The sequence below is a fragment of the Pongo pygmaeus genome, chromosome 6 (genome assembly GCF_028885625.2).
Source record: "Pongo pygmaeus isolate AG05252 chromosome 6, NHGRI_mPonPyg2-v2.0_pri, whole genome shotgun sequence".
NCBI lineage: Eukaryota > Metazoa > Chordata > Mammalia > Primates > Hominidae > Pongo > Pongo pygmaeus.
Window position 1 is genome coordinate 128,493,402 of NC_072379.2, and position 20,016 is coordinate 128,513,417.

At 41.8% G+C, this 20,016-nt stretch overlaps 1 protein-coding gene across 4 annotated transcripts in view; it reads left to right on the forward strand.

The window, feature by feature from the left end:
* The first annotated feature begins 1,215 nt into the window (after positions 1-1,215).
* The window catches only part of NRF1 (nuclear respiratory factor 1), a 141,192-nt gene continuing 122,391 nt past the window's right edge, over positions 1,216-20,016 (forward strand). The window contains exon 1 of one of the 4 annotated variants that reach the window (XM_054497254.2): positions 1,216-1,343. The gene's annotated coding sequence lies outside the window, so the exon portion shown is untranslated. Of the gene's footprint in view, positions 1,344-1,687; positions 1,944-20,016 lie in introns of those variants that run through there. The other 3 variants (XM_054497253.2, XM_063668456.1, XM_063668453.1) reach the window with 3 other exon arrangements.

Sequence of the window (20,016 nt, forward strand, 5' to 3'; positions counted from 1 at the left end):
GAGCAATGGATCATTTCCAGGTTTCTGGCTTGAGCACTTGGGTGGCTGGTGTTGGCACTCCCCTAGAAAACACTGGAGAAAAAGACATTCAATTTTTGGATATGTTGAATTTTGAGGTTAATAGAATCTTGAAAATTAAAGCTTCCTGATTTTGTTAATCCGTTTTCTGACACCCTTTAGCAATTCTCCAATGCAATGCTTTTCACGTTATTATGTGCATAAGAATCACCAGGGGTGTGGAGATGGGGATGTGAAAATGCAGGTTCCTAGGCAAACAAGCCAAGATTCTGGATACCAACTGGGTCCCAGGACTCAAAACAATCAGCCTGAGTAATTCTGATGGAGGGAGTCTCCTGACACTAAAAAAACAACAAAAACGACCCCTCTGCCAGGCATGGTGGCCTGTAATACCAGCACTTTGGGAGGCTGAGTCGGGAGGATCGCTTGGGCCCAGGAGTTCGCGACTAGCCTGGGCAACATAGGGAGACCACCCACCCCCGTTTCTAAAAGTAAAAAAAGACCCCTCGTGTGTCTCCACCGTTAGGTTGTTTTCCCACTGTCCACCCCTCCCTACTTCTCAGGCACCTGCTTGGGGGTCCCTATTGCTTCGAATAAGCTCCGTGGGAGCCAGGACTTTGTCTTGCTAACAGGTGCATCTTCAGCACACTCAGAACAATATCTGGCACAGCACGACACCCCTAGAAATGTTCGCCGAACGATCGAATGGCTGAATACATTCATATGTTGCTTTGTACAAAAACTTTTGCTTTCAAACATCTGGGAAGAGTTAGAGATAGGAAAGCAGAGGTCATTTCAAAGAGAGAGAGTGAGGATACCACCGGGAAGGCAGCGCCGAAAAAAACAGAGGGGAACCACTTGCCGATCCCCCAGGCACAGTCTGGAGGTCCCAATTCCCGCGGTAGGGGGGCGAGAGATGCCACTCGTCTGATCAGCAACCATATTGGGCCCGCTTGCGCCGCTTCTCCGGCGCGTCCGCATTGTGCTAATCCAGTTGCTTTTGAGGTTCTGGCCCCCTCCAAACCTCTGAAGCGCTCCGTGCACGCGAGGCGGCGGCGGGGGAAGCTGGAGCCCTCGCCGCGAGCCCTCTCCGCGGCCTGCCGGCAGAACAGCCGCGCCGACCTCCTCATCATGGCGGCGGCCGGGCGGGGAAGCCGGGCCGTGCGTCGCGTGCGTGCCCTCTCCCTCCCCTCCCCCTCCTCGGCGGCGGCGGCGGCGGCAGAAGCGGCAGCGCTCGCCATTGCCGCTGGTGGCAGGAGGCTGCGAGGAGCCGGCGCGGTCGCAGTCTCCACGGCGCAGGCCCACGGTAGCGCAGCCGCTCTGAGGTGAGTGCCCTACCGCGCAATCTCCAGCTATTTCAGCCCCGGCGCAGCCGCAACACGCCGCCCGCCCGCCGGCCGGCCGGCCCGCCCCGCAGCCGGCACCCTGCCGCCCCCGGCTCCGGGCCTGGGCCCCCGCCGGATTCGGCCCGCCTCGGGCGGGGGGCCCCGGCCCGGCCCAGCCAAACCGCCACCCCGAGGATGCGCAGGCCGCACTAGGCCCCAGGCGTCCTGGCGGGCTCGGGAGGGAGGCGCTGCCCTCCCGAGAGCCCCAGGGTTCCGGCCTCCCCCGCCGCCTGGGGCTCTCGGGGCCACGGCCTTCTCCCCGCTGTGGAACCCGGGGCCCGGCCTTCCCGCAGCTCGGGAGCGGGAGGCGCGGGAGAGTGCGCCGGGCCCGGGAGCGGGAGGTGGGCGGGCTGCGCGGGACCGGAGCCGTGGCTCTCGGCTCGCCCCCTCGGCCCTTCCCGGCTCTCGTCCGCGGGCGGGCGGCGCGGTGGGGCCGGGCTGGGGCGCGGGAGCCGCTGTCTCCTGCGGGAGAGGAGGCTGGCTCTTTGGGCGACCTCCGAAGCTTCCCTCCTGCCGGGGTGGCGTGGGCTTGTTACCCAGGTAGACTGGGGGACGCTGGAATATGGCGCGTTGCCCACCTTCTTGCAAGTTAGGAGGTGGCCGGGGCGGCAGTTCGAGGAGGAGGGCGCAAAGTCCTTTTGTACGCAGAAATAAGGAGCGACATTGTGTTTTCTTCCCCAGCTGAGATGTGCCCGCGGAGGGGCCGCGGTTCTTCCTGTGCCTGGGGTGGTGGTCCCCTGGGTGAGGGAGAGGGGGAGTGGCACGCCCCTCCGAAGGAACCGAACCTTTTGCCAGTGGAAAGACAGGGGCTCTGAGATGGCCGTGTGCATGGTATTTTCCCATATCCCCAGACCTTTTCGGGTTTGTCATTGAATGTTGTGCACTCCATCGTGCAGTGATGTCTGCTGCCTCTCTCGCCTGTTGTGTCGTGGCTGCTGGTCCCAAAGTTTCTGCAGTGTATTTGGTTGTGCCCACCAGAACTTGAAGTTGTTTAAAAATCTTAATACTTGGGGGGCTTCCAGTGATATCTGCTCCAACCAGTTGGAGGAGCTGTTGCCTGCTCTCCGTTCTTCTTAAGCATTAGATTAGAATATATTAATTGCTTATTTTAGAGCTGGTGTCAATCGTACTGATTTCTTTATGTGATCAGAGCAAAATTCACATTTTTTTAAGTGTTCAGAGACCGCGTATTGAGAGGCGCATAAGGAGAAAGGTAGTGTGAGTGAGCCTGTCAGGTTGGGCAGTGTTGGGCAGAGCTTTTGTCCCGGGACATCATCTGTGCTCACAGTGATCCTTTTTCCCATTCCATCTCAGCCTAGCCTTTTAAAAAATTATTTTTCCTTTGGGCTTGACCAGTAAGTAATTGGGAAAGGGGGGTGCTGGAGTGCTGGAGTCTTGGAGATGCTGTTTGTGTGTGTGTGTGTGTGTGTTTGATTCATTAGTATCGTGACTCCCTAAAATTGTGTTTGACAGTTCTTGACAGGTTACCCCGTAAGACAGTGAAAATATGACTAGTTCTCTCCGTGCATCTGAGTGTAATTTCCTTATTTTATGAGTCCGAAAGCAGACATAATTATCACATGCAATGTAGAATATTTACTCTTAACTTGGATCCTAAATTGCGGGCAGAATTTTTTTGTGTCAAGGGGCTTTTTTTTCTTTTGATAGGACTTAGTGGCTTTCAGCAGGGCCCATGACCAAAAAAAACAACAATCAGATTAAGAAAACTCTTTACGGCCGGGCGCGGTGGCTCACACCTGTAATCCCAGCACTTTGGGAGGCCGAGGCGGGGTGGATCACCTGAGGTCAGGAGTTCGAGACCAGCCTGGCTAACATGGTGAAAGCCCATCTCCGTTAAAAATACAAAAATTAGCTGGGCGTGGTGGCAGGCGCCAGTAATCCCAGCTGCTGGGAGGGGCGGGGGCGGGGGCTGCCGAGGCAAGAGAATCGCTTGAACCTGGGAGGCAGAAGTTGCAGTGAGCCGAGATGGAGATCGCGCCATTGCACTCCAGCCTGGGGGACAAGAGCGAGACTTCATCTAAAAAAAAATAAAATAAAATAAAAAAACAAAACTCTACTTAATCTTTTGGCCCATCCTTATTTGAAGTCCTTTAATTTCCTCACACAGCCTCAAACTCGACATATAGGAGGGAAAATGACTTTTTGCTTAGTAGTCAGTGGTCATAGTCTCCTGTAACAAAGAAAATTTCTTATCCCCAAGTCGGGAATTTTTGTGGAAATAGTTCTCTTTTTCTTTTTCTTTTCTTAGACGGAGTCTCTGTCACCCAGGCTGGAGTGCAGTGGTGCGATCTCGGCTCACTCCAACATCTGCCTCCTGAGTTCAAGCGATTCTCCTGCCTCAGCCTCCCAAGTAGCTGGGATTACAGGCGTGGGCCACCATGCCCGGCTAATTTTTGTATTTTTAGTAGAGACGGGGTTTTGCCATGTTGGCCAGGCTGGTCTCGAACTTCTGACCTAAGGTGATCTGCTGGCCTTGGCCTCCCAAAGTGCTGGGATTACAGGCATGAGCCAATGCGCCTGGCCCAATAATTTTCTTATAAAAATATGTATTTATATGTATGTGTGTGTGTGTACATACATATATAATTTTTTTTTTTTTTTTTTAAGTTAGAGATGGGGATCTTGCTATGTTGCCAAAGCTGGCCTTGAACTCCTGGGCTCAAGGAATGCACCCACCTCAGCCTCCCCAGTAGCTGAGACTATAGGCAAGTGCCACCATGCTGGCAGTGGCTTCATAACATGTTTCAAGGAAATTTAGCTCTTGTGTTAAGAGAAGGAACTATAGAAGTAGAAGATAATGAGGGCCCTTGTCCAGATATAGAAGGTTTAAAGGAGAAAGGATTTCAGGTTTCCTTCTGAATTCCTGTGTATGTCGTTAGGACCCCAAATTGTAGGTTTTTTGTTTTATTAAACCATAATTAGGCACTTGTCTAATTTTGTTAGGCTAATTTTGTTAGGGAACCGAAGGCCAACTTCCCATGATTTAAATACCTGAATTTGCGTTGCCTGCACACTGTAGGTTCAACCAAATCTCTGGGTTGTCTTTAGAAGCATTTTATGTGAAATAATCACTAATGAGTGACTTGTTTTAAGAGAAATTTAAGCTCCTGTGGTCTGGGATTAAATTTTTATGCCTTTTCTTGTATGGAATAAGGCATTCAGTAAAGTTGAGGAATAATAACGATGAACAGTAATTACTGAAATTAAAATTTTTCCATGAGTATTTGAAAAGGCATGCTGATTTTTTGGTTTCTGGAGGGACTATGAACTGTCAGTCTTTAGAAACAGTCTACAGTCCTACCTCAACAGGAAGTTAATGTATACATTCAGCTTCTGTCAGATGTCTTTAGACAAGCCCTTTGCTTCATGCTGAAGCAGGCTTATTCATTCACACAGTGCCACTGTGAAAAATTGGAGGGTGAGGGGAAACTCCCTGGGCTGTTGAATTTCACAAATGTCTACTTTAACCTAGATGCGCCCTTTCTGGGCCCGTAATCATCCAGAAAATGGGATATCTGAATTTAGATGTTTGTGTGTGACTGTGTGTGATGCTTATTAATATGTATATATAGAGTATTTGGAAAATCAATCTTAAAATGCCAATCTTCGATTTTGTAAAAAACATTTCAGAAAATGTTCTATACTAAAATACATTTTCTTTGTGTTCTTTCATGTTTTGCTTGATAGCTAAAGCTAGTGTGTTCAGCCTGAGCTTACCCAAATATAATTTTCCATGAATGCTTAGTAAAACAGCAATGAGAAAGGAACCACTTGTTATTTTAGAAACATTTTATTTAGACCAAGTCCAATGTTTTTTGAGTCTCAAGATACATGTTAATTTTTGTGCCTTATGTATCATATATTTCCTTCCTTATTAACTAGAGGGTGGATTACCCACTTTCTTGGGTTTTCAGTTAGTACTTTTATCCATCAGTTTTCTACTAAGGTAAACAGACTGGAAGATAAATAGTAAAAGGAGGTGAAACAAATCAATTTCAGGTGTTTCCAGAAGATTAAAACCATATTGAGCTATTGGAAACTTTTAATCCTCGAGCAACAACAATGCTTTGTTTGAAGTTATTTTAGTGCAATATGGACAAAACTTGGGAAATGAATTTTTGACTGCTCAAGAAAAATAAGTGGGTTGCTTATACCTTAGTATATATATATATACACACACACATATATATATTTTTTATTTTTTCAGAAGTGCACTTCAGAATTAGGCTAATGTATTTTCAGCCCAACTTAATGCAGTGTAGTTAGCAAAACATCAAAAAGGCTTCATCGTGTTGTGGTCTTTAGGCCTAAAATGTTTTAAAATGTGAACATTTGTGTGATACCAAGTAAACTTTCTATGACCCAAAGAAGGGCTAGAAATAAAACTTTACAGACATGTTCTAGTATATTAGAAAACAATGGCTGGTCATGGTGGTTCATGCCTATAATCCCAGCACTTTGGGAGGCCAAGGCAGGAGGATTGCTTGAGGCTAGGAATTCTAGACCAGCCTGGGCAATGTAGCGAGATCCTGTCTTTACAGAATATTTAAAAAAACAAAAAAACGAAAAACTAGCTGGGTATGGTGGCATATGCCTATAGTTTGAGCTACTCAGGAGGCTGAGGCAGGAGGATCACTTGAACTTAGGAGTTTGAGGTTGCAGTGAGCATAATCATGCCATTGTGTTCCTGCCTGGGCGACAGTGCAACCCTGTTTCTTAACCAAAAAAACTAGTTGCTGTTAAGGTAGGCCTACCACATTTGTAACCTCTTGAGGCAAATCAGTGTTGTTTCTCTAAGAGCAGTCACTTAGAAGATAATCTGACAGTAAGGAATGGTCTACTGAATCCCAGATCTGGTAGTCTGCCTTGCCCAATCACAGCATAGTTTGTGTAAAACTCCAACTGCTACTGAACCATCAGATAATTTGAGGAAGCCGTTTCTCGTAAGGAGAAGTGTGTGTGTGTTGGAAGGAGTGTTGGTGGGCAGAAGAGGAGGAAAGAGAAGATGATACTAGTAAAATAATCTAGTTTTATAGGTTGGGATGATCACTGGAATTTTTTAGGGGAAATATTCTCAAAAAAAGTTGTAAGAGCTACTTTTGTATGGGTTATCAGTTTGGTGATTTAGACTATAGTAATCGCATTGTTTAGTATGCATAGTATTTCGATTAATTCATGCATGCTGATTTCTGTGGTTACAAATGTGAAAAGTTTGGCTGATGGCTTAAGTGGACATTTTCTTAAGAACTCTTTAAGTGGTGCCTGTTGGGATAAACTATGCCAAGCCATTTTCTGAATCTTCATGAAGAATGAGCTTTGTATGCATATATATTAAGACAGTTTTTAAAAAAAGAGCATGTATTTTACTGTTGGTAATTGTAAAGTTTTTGCTTTTTAAAACTTTAAGAGTCCGTTTTGTTGCTGCTACTGAATGCTAATGTGGTTAGGCTGGCAGCTAAACCTACAAAGAACAAGGGGAAATGAGGAAATGTCCCCATGAAACATTGCTTAAAACTATTTGAGCAGTGGACTAGAAATGGGGAGTTGGGGACTAGGGCACCTGATTCTTGTTTTATGTTCAAAGGAGAGTGAAGCATTCTCTCCATTGAGAAATAACCTCCTTAAGTGTATTCTCACTTTGGAGTTTTGCCACTCATTCACCTGATGATGATTAAAGATATACCACATTCTGGGCATGTGCTAGGTGCTAAAGTAACAAATCTTGGGCCTTGTTGTGTAGAGCAGAAAGGTATGGGCTCAACTAGCTGTGTTACAACTTCTAGAGAACCAAAATAGACCAAACAGAGTGGTGTGGGATTATAGGAGGAGGGAGAAATTCCTTCTAGGGAGAGGAGAATGATACACAGAGAAAAGTGAGGTTAGGGAAGACTTTTCATATAGGGGAAGTTTGAGTAGGACTTGGAAGGGGGAGTAGCTGCATTACTGATGGAGAAGAGGGGCTGAGAGGAAGGGCATCAGTAGTCTGATTTGAGAACTAGCAAGTGGATTTTGCTCGACTTGGAGAATAGTGGAAGGTGAAACCGATAAGGTTGTGGCCGTATTGGGAAGAGTTTGTAATTCCATGCTCATGAGTGTGAACTTTATTCTGTAGGCATTTAGGGACCATAAGAGGTTTGAGTAGGACATCCACTCTGGTTTTTAAAAAGATGACATGTAAAGATTTGACTAGAGACTTGTGAGAGTATTGAATTGTAATGTAAAAGGACATAGATTCTGGGGATAATTTTTACTTCACAGTTGTCAGATTTGAGTGACAATTGAGTAAAGGGGAGTTAAAGATTATAGTGTAATTATTGGGTGATGATGATGCCTTTAAGATAGGGAATGTATAGGAAGAACAGAATTTGAGGAGGAAGGTAATAGAGTATGATTCCAGATGTGTTTAGATATCTGGGAATCAAGAAAGGTCAAGTAAGTACCTGGGTATTTGGGCTGGAGCTCAAGGGGACATTGGGATCAATTAGGGGATTTGCATTCATCAGTGTAATGCCATATACAAACTGCAGAAAGCCAGGCATGGTGCCTCACACCTGTAATCCTAACACTTTAGGAGGCCAAAGCAGAGGATCACTTGAGGCCAGGAGTTCAAAACCAGTCTGGGCAACGTAGTGAGACCCTGTCTCTACAAAAATTTTAAAAATTTGTCAGGTATAGTGGTAGCCACCTGTGGTCTCAGCTACTCGGGAGGCTGAGGCTGGAGGATGACTTGAGCCCAGGAGTTTGAGGCTGTAGCAAGCTATGATAGGGCCACTGCACTCCAACTTGGGTGTCAGAGTAAGACGCTGTCTATAAAAAAGAAAGAGAAAATAGTACAGATTGAGTATCCTTTATCCAGAATGCTTAGGACCGGAAGTGTTTTGGAGTTTTTTTTGACTTTGTAATGTTGGTATACACATAATGAGATACCCTGGAGATAGGGCCCAAATCTAAACTTGAAATTCGTTTGTGTTTCATATACATCTTATAACCTGGATGCAGTTTTATACAATATTTTAAATAAGTTTGTGCAGGAAACAAAGTTTTGATTCCATTCTGACTGCAACATGTCACCTGAGGTCAGGTGTGGAATTTTCCACTTGTGGCATCATGTCAACACTCAGAAAGTTTCAGATTTTGGAGCATTTCAGATTTTAAACTTTTGGATTAGGAATGCTTAACCATATCAGGAGTGAAGAAAAAAAACTAAGGGCAATCTTGGAGAGCATCTACATCTGAGGGTCAAGTAGAAGAATAGAAACCTATGAAGTAAGTTGAGAAAGAATGCCTGAACAGATAAGATTATAGGGTTGAAGAAGCTGAAGAGAGGGATTAAGTGAATACTGACAGGGAAGTTAGCCGTGTGAAATACCACAGAGTTCATTGGTTTGGAGGGCAATGCTGGAGGATCGCTTGAACCTAGACTTCAAGACCAGCCTGAGCAACATAGCAAGACCTCGTATCTATTAAAAAAAAAAAAAAAGTTCATTGGGATAAAAACTGGGCTTGACATACGTATATATATATATGTATTGTTTTGCTGGGAACCATGATAGTTTAGACAGATTTCTAGAGCATTACTAAATTCAGGGGTAGGTCCTACAGAATCTGACTTAGTAGAAGACCCATGCTTAGAAGTAGTTCCTGTTCCTCCACGTCTCTCTGCAACGGGAGTTGCAGCTTAAATGCTTTGGGAGATGACCCCCAATGACAAGGCTGCCTAAAAATCTCCATATTGTTTGGGGTTTGTTTTTTTTTTTGCCTTTTTTACATTGTCTTAAATTCTGAGAATTGGAGATTTCATTTGAGTTGACAGTGTCTTAAAATATAAATACCTCTTGCAGAGTTTTGAGGTTTTATGATATTAATATGTTAAGTATGGGGGTTTTTAACCTGGGGTTTTCTGGTTCTGGGGTTCATATATTTTGGCTGTGTGACCCTGAATCCCTTAAAATTGTATGAAAAGTTATGTGTGAGTGCATGTGTGATTTTTCTGGGGAGAGGGTCCACAACATTTATGAGATTTTCAAGGGGGCTGTTGACACACAGAAAAGTCAAGGGCCTTTACTAAATGTTAATGATTAAGTCAAGTGTTGGTTGTATTAGTTGGCTGAAATTGGTTGTCTCAACAAGTGAGATAGATCAAGGGAAAGAAATCTTGAGTAGGTGTCTCAGGTGAAGAACTTTGGAAAGATATGAGGAACTTCTTGGAAATGGGAGTAGGAGCACCAGAAGGAAGGTAGGAGGAATGCCAAAGCAAAGCTTAACCAATTTCAGAATTTTGTCAAGTCTCTGGATTGCTTGGTTTTTTTATACTCTAGGACTGACACTTAGTATATGTTTATTCATGCACTGTAGATACAGTAGGCTTTGTGGGGTAGGGGAATCAAATCACTTTTTTTTTTTTTTTGAGATAGAGTCTCGCTCTGTCGCCCAGACGGGAGTGCAGTGGCATGATCTTGGCTCACTGCAACCTCCGCCTCCCGAGTTCAAGTGATTCTTCTGCCTCAGCCTCCCAAGCAGCTGGGATTACAGGCGCCTGCCACCATGCCCAGCTAATTTTTTATTTTTAGTAGAGATGGGGTTTCACCATATTGGACAGGCTGGTCTTGAACTCCTGACCTTGTGATCCGCCTGCCTCGGCCTCCCAAAGTGCTGGGATTACAGGCGTGAGCCACTGCACTGGGCCCAAATTACTATTGTTTTAAAGGGAAAGTGTTTTGAAAGAAAAGAAATTGGTAGATTGTGCTTGTTGGAAAAAAATTTTTTTACCAAGCTGGCTCATCTGTCAGAAAAAAATCATTTTTAAGTTAGGTGTTGCTTATGCTTTGGAAAAAATTTTAAATGCACAAATATTTCAGTCTAGTGATATGGGGCAAGACATATATTTTCTCTTTGCAAATTTTTTCTGACCATGAAATGAAAATACCGTTGATGGTTTTTGTAGCTTCTTTCTGAAATATGACGATTATGGAATACTTTGAGATCCAGGATGATTTAATGCTAAGAAATTGCTGGCATTCACATTTCTAAAGTCGTGAATAAAATTAAGAAATTCAAGCACATTATGTGTTCACTAGATCTTACTTGATTTCCAAAATATTTCTTTCTGAAATTTTAGATAATTGGTAATTTTTACTTCCTTCTGCTAATCTTTGCATCTTTGAAATTAGATTAGGAGGCAGTTTTGTCAGCTAGGCCCTAGTTTCTGGGGCAGTGATATCCAAACTTTTGCTTGCTACCCTCAAAGTAAATTAATGCCACTTGGGATTAATTTGCGATTTTTCTGGGGAGAGGGTCTACAACTTTTATTTATTTTACCAATAGTCTTGGTAAATACAAGAATGATATGAATAAATATGTTGGGTAATCTTAAACTTGTGTTATGTGATTTGTAATTAGCTTGTGTTTGTGGATGATCTTTACATTCAGTAAATCTCCAAAGAAGACCCAGATAGAATGGAGTATTTTGTCTTTTCCTTTGGGAACTTTTTTTGGTTCTTTCTTTCATTAAACAATTATGAAATAAAATTTTTGGTAACAGATCTTCCATGTAAAAATAGCCCACAAATCAAAGAACTAGCCAAGATTTGCTAAGTAAGAACACATCATGGAATACCATCATACAACTAGTCTCTTACCCCAAAACTAGCTGTAGGTGCTAAGTCTAAAGAAGAAGTAATTCTGATATGTTACCAGAATTATGTGGTAATGTGACTGAGTGTTAAAATTGTTGTCTTCTTTAATTTTTGGCTCTATTATTTTAAAAGTTTTTCTCCATAGAATTTTTTTTTTTTTTTTTTTTTTTTTTTTTTTTTGAGGTACTGTCTCGCTTTGTCGCCCAGGCTGGAGTGCAGTGGCATGATCTTGGCTCACTGTAACTTCCGCCTCTCGGGTTCAAGTGATTATCCTGCCTCAGCCTCCTGAGTAGCTGGGATTACAGGCACCCGCCACCACGCTGGGCTAATTTTTGTATTTTTAGTAGAGACAGGGTTTCACCATGTTGGTCAGGCTGGTCTCGAACTCATGACCTCGTGATCTTCCCACCTCGGCCTCCCAAAGTGCTGGGATTACAGGTGTGAGCCACCGTGACCGGCTGAAATGTATTTATAGTGAAAAATTTAGAAGAAAAGCACCCCCCCATTAGTGGTTGTCTTTGGTCTATAAGCTTATAGGTGATTTTCATTTTCTTTCTTGTACCTTCCATTGTTTTTCAAGTTATCCTTAATGAAAATGCATTAGCTTTTACGAGCAGAAAAAATAAACATAAATACAGATAACACAATTATGGCCCTGATGACTTCACTGTCAGATTTTGGATAGACAAGTTACTTATCCTTACTGGGCCTTTTTCCCCATTTGAAAAATGAGGAGGACAGAAATGATATTTAAATTTTCTTCTAAATTAAAATTTCTTCCAAAATCGATTCTAAGTCCATGTTACATGTTAAACAATAAATATATTTTTCTCTTAATGGAAAAAGCTACGTCATGTTCATTGTAGAAAAACAGAAGAAAATTAAAAATAATTCTACAATACAAAGATATGTTAATATGCATGGTTTAGATATTTTTCTTTTTTTTCTTTTCTTTTTTTTTTTTTGAGACAGCGTCTTGCTCTGTTGCCCAGACTGGAGTGCAGTGGCACAATCTTGGCTCACTGCAACCTCCGGCTCCCAGGTTCAAGCAATTCTCCCACCTCAGCCTCCTGAATAGCTGGGATTACAGGTGCCCATCACTGTGCCCAGCAGATTTTTGCATTTTTAGTTGAGACAGGATTTCACGTTAGCTAGGCTAGTTTTGAACTCCTGACCTCAGGTGATCCGCCCACCTTGGCCTCCCAAAGTGTTGGGATTACCAGCTTGAGCCACTGCAACCAGCTGGTTTAGATATTTTTCTAAGCATACATGGATATACACAATACATATTCACACTATCAATTTATTTTTACCTTGAAACTTTCTTAATGAGACAGTTACAGATCCGTTTGTTTTAATGAAACGTAAAAGATATTTTTAAATTTTCTCTCCTAGTACCTATTTGTTGAGGAAATGCTTACCATTTCATACTCTTTATGGTTTTGCTGAGGTAAGGGTAACTTGGAGTAAGGGTGTAAGGGCTTGCCCATGAAAGCTAACAGTGCAGAATGAAAGCTAAATCCTGGGTTAACCTCGATTTCGTTCACATATTAACTTGCTTTTTCTTGACTCTGCCATGATACTTCCTGAGCTAAGATTTCTATTTGCAGGTTAGTTTCTGAAGTGAAGAACCTTGTCTCAAGATAGCATTGGTCTTTTATTTTACCCTGGGACCTTCTGAGTTACTCCAATTATCAGCACATGAAGTATTAGTAGCAATAGTATAATACAGTAGTGTTAAAAATACCTGTTTTTTTTTTTTTTTTTTTTTTTTGCATTATCTCTAGGGAGTTCAAAAGATTTTGTATACATAAAATATAAATATTCAAAATGCTGTGTAATCCAACTCATACACTCAGTGAAATATGTGATATATATAATTCTAATTCTGTGTAAAGAATAACTGGAACTTTCTCAAAGGTATCTTTCTTAAAAATTTTATATGGTGGAATCCTATTTAGAGCTAGTAGTGTAACCCAATTTTCCTGCCTACTCATTTAATTCTGTTTTTAATCCCTCTGGTAACTGATTTGTTTTTGTTTTTATTTTTTATACAAAATGGAAAGCAAATCTAGGGTAAATAGTTTCTTAGTGACCGCATTTAGTATCTAAAGTAATGTCATTTTTTTCTCTAAGTATAGTAAAGCCTGTAGAGGTGACGATGACAAACTCCAACTTGTTTATTCTCTTCCCTTCTACTTTGAAAGATTAAGATCTTTTCCAAAAGAAGAACTTTTAGAATGTATGCTTCACACGATTCTTAAATCACTATCTTCCAGACATGGCAGGAGGTAGAGAATCTGAGAATAAAAAGTACAAACTTTTTCTCTCTTAAACTTCTGTATCTGAAAGGTATGAAAGCAAGAGCTAATTCTCACTTGAGAATCCACCACAGTGATTGCTTTCATTCTGAAGAAATCCATTTTGTAGCCAGATGGTATGGTATTTTTCCATCCGAGAATACAGAACCTGTGGATGTGGAGGCCCAGCTGAAAGGGACATGAGCATCTGTGGATTTTGATTCACCCCCAGATACCAAAGGATGAGTAAATCCATCAGGTCTCTGCTCAAACATCATTTCCTTAGGGAAGTTTTACCTGGTCTCCCTCTTTTTTGCGTTTTTCCTTCATCATAGGTGGTCATATATATAATTTTACGTTTGTTTGCATATTGCTTGATATATGTCTGTTCCACCAGATTGTAAGCTTCGTGAGAGTAGATACTGTGTTGGTGTTCATTACCAAGCACAGTGCCTGAGACATAACAAGCAGTATTTATTTGAATGATTGTAGAAACCTGGCAAAACTCATTTGTAATATTTTACTTAGGCTTTTGTGGTACTATCTAACATTTTATAATTTTAGGAACTCAGGATGGGAAGAGATTCTAAATCATCTAAGGCAGCTCTGCTCTCCAAAGTTAAAAGTCTTCAGTCTCTCCTTGAACACATCAGTGATAGGAAATGCAACCACCTACCAAAAGTCTGGTTAGTCTTTAAGATATTTGGATGGTTGGAAAGTTTTTCCAACTGAAATTTCTCCCTGAACCTTTTTTTTTTTTTTAGAGACAAGGTCTCTGTGTTGCCCAGGCTGCTCTCAGACTCCTGTGCTGAAGGGATCCTCCTGCCTCAGTCTCCCGAGTGGTATCCCTAAAATTTTTACCTACTGATTTTACTCTGTTTTCTAGGGCTTGCAAAAGCAAGTATAGTTTTCATATTCCTTATTGTCCGAGTCGTCCCTATTTTGGTTTACACATCCCTAGATCCTTCAACCTTGGGAAGGCAATAGGGAATGCTGGAGAGAGAGAGTTTGTGGACTGCTTTCGTCTCCGGGGGTGCCATAAAACCACAAACTTAGTGGTTTCAAGAAACAGAAATGTATTCTCTCACAGTTCTGGAGGCCAGGAGTCTGGAATCAAGGTGTTCACAGGGCAGCGCTCCCTCAGGAGACTCTGGGGGAGAATCTGTTCTTTGTCTCTTCCAGCCTTTGGTGGCGTTCCTTGACTTGTGGCTACGTCACCCCAGTTTCTGCCTCCATGGTCTCATTGTCTCCTCTCCGTGTAATCTCTGTCTGCTTCACTCTTAAAAGGACACTTGTCACTGGATTTAGGACCCACCTAGATATTTCAGGATGATCTCAAGATCCTTAGTTACATCTCTAAGGACGCTTTCTTCAAATGAGGTAGTATTCACAGGTGCCAATGGTAAGCATGTGAACATATCTTTTTGGGAGCCACAGTTCAACCTACTGTAGGAGCTCTGGGCTTAAATTCTGTTAATGTCACTTACTAAGTTTGCAACCTTGAGCATGTTACTTAACCTTTCTGAGTCTGAATCATCTTAGTTTTATTTATTTATTTTTAAATTTATTAGTTTTTTAGAAACAGTCTCTGTCTCCCCAACTGGAGTGCAGTGGCTCAGTCATGGCTCACTGTTGCCTTAAACTCCTGGGCTCGGGCAATCTTCCTGTCTCAGCCTCCTGAGTAGCTGGGACTACAGGCATGTGCCACCATGCCCGGCTAATGTTTTACTTTTTTTTTTTTTTTTTTTGAGACGGAGTCTCGCTCTGTTGCCCAGGCTGGAGTGCAGTGGTGCGATCTCGGCTCACTGCAAGCTCCGCCTCCCGGGTTCACACCATTCTCCTGCCTCAGCCTCCCGAGTAGCTGGGACCTCGGGTGCCTGCCACCACACCTGGCTAATTTTTTGGTATTTTTAGTAGAGATGGGGTTTCACCGTGTTAGCCAGGATGGTCTTGATCTTCTGACCTTGTGATCCACCCGCCTCAGCCTCCCAAAGTGCTGGAATTACAGGCATGAGCCACCACGTCCAGCCCCATGTTTTAATTTTTGTTTTAGAGACAGGGTCTTCCTGTGTTGGCCAGGCTGGTCTGAAACACCTGGCTTCAAGTGATCCTCCCACCCTGGCCTGCCACAGTGCTGAGATTACAGGCATGAGCCACCATCCCTGGCTGAATTGCCTTAATTTTAAGACAGGGACAATAATGCCTTTATTATTGATTTGTGAAGATATAAGGAAAATTCATATTAAATACTTGGCACATGGTAGCTAACTCATTCAATGTTGCCTTCGACATACAGTAGTTGCACTACTGTCAGAGTCCCTGAGTATCCTGTGTGGCCTAGAACCCAGCATGAGTTGTAGGGCTGGTTCGATAAGTACAGACTGCAGTGGCTCCGATTTTTTTTGCGTTCTGGACATCATTTAGCCAACTGTGAGGTAGTCTAAGTTTGAATTAGGTTTATCTGTAGCCACATCATACGATTGGCTCTTTAAACTTAGAATTGGTTAAAACCTCCAAATCTTTGTCATTGGCGATTGAACTTATTGGATAAAGTGTTTGGATGCAAGGGCACCCTCTAACATATTACGTTGTGTGTTACAAGTGTTACATTAAGTCATACTGCATAGTGCATAGTAGGAGCTGAATGAATGCTGAATTTAATGTTAATGTTACTGGGTGACTTAAAGGAGCATTTAAACTTACCTACTTTGGTGCTATCAGACTTCTTAAATGCTGTGATGAATACAAGAAGGGGAAGAAGTAGCAACTACACCAATTATGTTGGGTAGATGGATGCATCTTTATTCTCCTTCTGTAATCAGGAAATCAGGTACTCCTTCAGGTAATCAATGGCTGATCACCTTCAGGTTGATGGACAGCTTGCTTTTGATGCTTCTGTCAAGTGTGAGATGTGTATCCATTGCTAAAGTAACAAATGTACATCTGATGATTTTCATATCTACTAGTATTTTTGGAATTTGCATTTGATATAAAAGACTAGAGAAATAGGTGAAGTGGTATTTTTAAAATATTCAAACTAACTAGGTTAGTGTGGTTTCTAATAAGTATTACATGCACATGGTTAAAAGGAATACAATGAAAAGTGGGTTTCCCAGTTTCCCTTTCTGGAAACCACCACTGCTAGCAGTTTCTTGCGTATTCTTCCAGGTAGGCTAAGCAGAAATTGTGTGTTTGTGTCCTTCCCTTTTTAAAACACAAATGATAGCATACATGCATATGGTTCTCCAGAAAGTGCTTTTATTAATTAATTAATTAATTAATTAATTAATTTTTTGAGACAGGATCTCCCTCTGTTGTTCAGGCTGGAGTGCAGTAGCACAGTCTCGGCTCACTGCAGCCTCAGCCTCCCCTGCTCAAGCAGTCCTCCCACCTTAGTTTCCCCAGTAGCTGGGACTGCAGGTGCCTGTCATCATGCTTGGCCATTTTTTTTTCTTTTTCTTTTTTTCGTAGATACGAGGTCTCACCATCTTGCCCAGGCCGGTCTCAAACTCCTGGGCTCAAGCAATCCTCCAAAATGTTGGGATTACGGGCATGAACCACCTTGCCCAGCAAAAGTGCTTTTTTAAAAAAGAGTAACATTTTGTATCCTGATCCTCAAGACCATTGTAGGACTCCAAGTTTTTTATCCTATTGTTGATAGGGCACCAAATTCCATAGCTTTCCATTACAATTTGATTGTGTGGGGTGCATTTCCAAGAGAATTGACTATTATATGTAGTCTTTTGTGAAAGAATTGTCCTTATAGGCTGACTCAGTTTCTACCAGGGAAATAAAACTAATTTTAATTCAGGTCACTTATTTAGAAAGCAAGTAAAGAAAAACCCATCAATTGAAATTAGTTTAACACGTTATCTTGGTATTGCTTGTACCCTTTTCATGGTTGCTAAATGAATGACTCATTTTGATTATATTGACAGCAGAGCTAAATAAATTATTTCAAGAGCCTGGTAAGTAGCATAGGTCTAGGTTAGGAAGAGCAGGAATGCCCAGGAATAGAAGGACTCTGGCAATCATCACATTCTACCTTGGATTATTATTTGTGTTTTTTTCTCTCTTATTATACTATAAGCCAATGGTTCTTTTTTTTTTTTTTTTTTTTGAGACGGAGTCTTGCTCTGTCGCCCAGGCAGGAGTGCAGTGGCGCGATCTTGGCTCACTGCAAGCTCTGCCTCCCGGGTTCACGCCATTCTCCTACCTCAGCCTCCCAAGTAGCTGGGACTACAGGCGCCTGCCACCACGCCCGGCTAATTTTTTTGTTTTTTTAGTAGAGATGGGGTTTCACCATGTTAGCCAGGATGGTCTCGATCTCCTGATCTCGTGATCTGCCCGCCTCAGTGGTTCTTAATCTTTGCTCTCCTGACCCTTTTACTCTCATAAAAATTATTGAGGACTCCAAATATAATAGCTTTTATTTATGTATGTTATAACTTTTGATACTATATTAGAAATTAAAACTGAGAAAATTTAAAAATGCTTAATTTAAAAAATAACCCTGTACATGTTAAAAAGTTAATATTTTAATTATGTTACTATTTTATGAAAAACAACTTTTTCAAAACAGAACACTTTAGTGAGAAACATTATATTTTACAGTTTTTGCAAATCTCTTTAATGTCTGGCTTAAGAGAAGACAGCTGAAGTCTCATCTGCTTTTGCACTCAGTCTGCTGTAGTATGTTGCTTTGGTTAAAGTATAAAAAGAAGATCTGGTCTCATACCAAATATGTGGTTGGAAGAGTATTTTAAGAGCTTTTTCAGATAATTGTGGATATTCTTTGATATATTAAAACTCAGCAGTGGTAGTTTCTTGAAGATGAGTTGCAATGTGAAATGTGAAATGGTAACTACTCTTACATTAAAACCTATTGGTTTATCATGCTGTATGAATGGATATTTTAACCGATGCGTGATTTCGTAACATCATCTATTGGTAATTTGGAAAATATTAATTCATCAAGTTTATGGAGATCTTTCAAATATTGACACAAAAATCACATTCTTTAACATCACCACCAATCTCATCAGAAAAGGCTTTTAAGTAATAGAAAACTATTAGACTCACTGTAGCAGATACAAGTTTTCCAAAATTCTGATTATCACTTCAAATATCAAATTTCCATCATTGGCAAAAAATATTGTCAGTTGTTTTCCTTGAAGTGACAGACCCACTTTTAATTTTTGAGAAAATGTCTGTCAAATACCGAGGTCTGAAGAACAATATAGTTTGTCTGTCAGCCACTCTTTGGAGTAGAAATGGTATTCCTTGTGAAAAAAAGCAGCTAATTCAGCTTGCAACATAAAACATGGCACACACGCTTTTTTTTTTTTTTTTTCCTGAAATGGAGTCTTGCTCTTGTCACCCAGGCTGGAGTACAGTGGTGCAATCTCAGCTCACTGCAACCTCTGCCTCCCGGGTTCAAGCGATTCTCTGCCTCAGCCTCCTGAGTAGCTGGGATTACAGACGCCTGCCACCACGCCTGGCTGAATTTTGTACTTTTAGTGAGACGGGGTGTTGCCATGTTGGCCAGGCTGGTCTCAAACTCCTGACCTCAGGTGATCCGCCCGCCTCAGCCTCCCAAAGTGCTGGGATTACAGGTGTGAGCCACTGCACCCAGCCCGCACACACGCTTTTTGAGACATCCATTTCTGAATGCAACAGAAAGCTTCTGAATGCAACAGAAGCGCTTTATGCATACTTCCCATTTGTTACACAGAATAGTAAAAAGACATAACTCTGGGGAGAAGAGTTAATAAAATTAATAATATTTACTCTCATCAAGCACATTCTTAAATAAAATGGACTTTTTTCTCCTTTTTACTGTGAGCACATGAAGGTGAAAGATATAATGGCTACTAGTATAGTTTTGTGCTGTTACCTTAAATTGTGCTAAGTGTCAGTAGTTTTACCCCACCATTGCTTTTGCATCGTAAGTGTAAATATAAATGCATTGAGAAAAGGCAAATAGCATCTTAGTTATGAAAATAATTTTGACCTCGTTGATCACTTGAAGAATCTCAAGGACCCCCAGGGTCCCATGGTTTACTTTGAGAACTGCTGGTAAGCTATTTGAGGGTTGAACTAATCATCCTAATATCCCTTTCAGTTCCTGGTCCAGAACTTTACACAGAAAAGGTGTTCAAAGGATATTTGTTTAATGAATATGGTATGCTGACATTTAAACAGGACAAAACTTGGTGAGTAAAATTAATGTAGGCAGTCTCCCATCCATTCAGGCAGCTTTTCCATAGACGTTTGTGAGAATAGAGTGAACAAATGGAATGTGGATGATACACACTTGGTAAATGCAAATGATGAAATAAAAGAACAAAGTATAAGGTGATAGTACTTACAGAGCTAACAGTCTGAGCCTTGCCTGGCTCCTATTAATGAGTCCTCTACTTTCTGTGTCTTTAAATTTGTAATGGTCTCTTAGAGAGAGGATCCTCAACTAGGATGGATCTGATCTGAAAAGCAAACATTCAATTTAAATTTCAATAGGTCTCTGCTTGTGCTTGATCTAGTAATGTCTTTTCAAAAGGGATTATAGAAGGTGAATGTTAAAACAAATCATTTTGATTTTCCATAGTGAGTTAAGAAATACATTTTGTTGTTCCTCTTCTGCTTTCTAAGTAATAT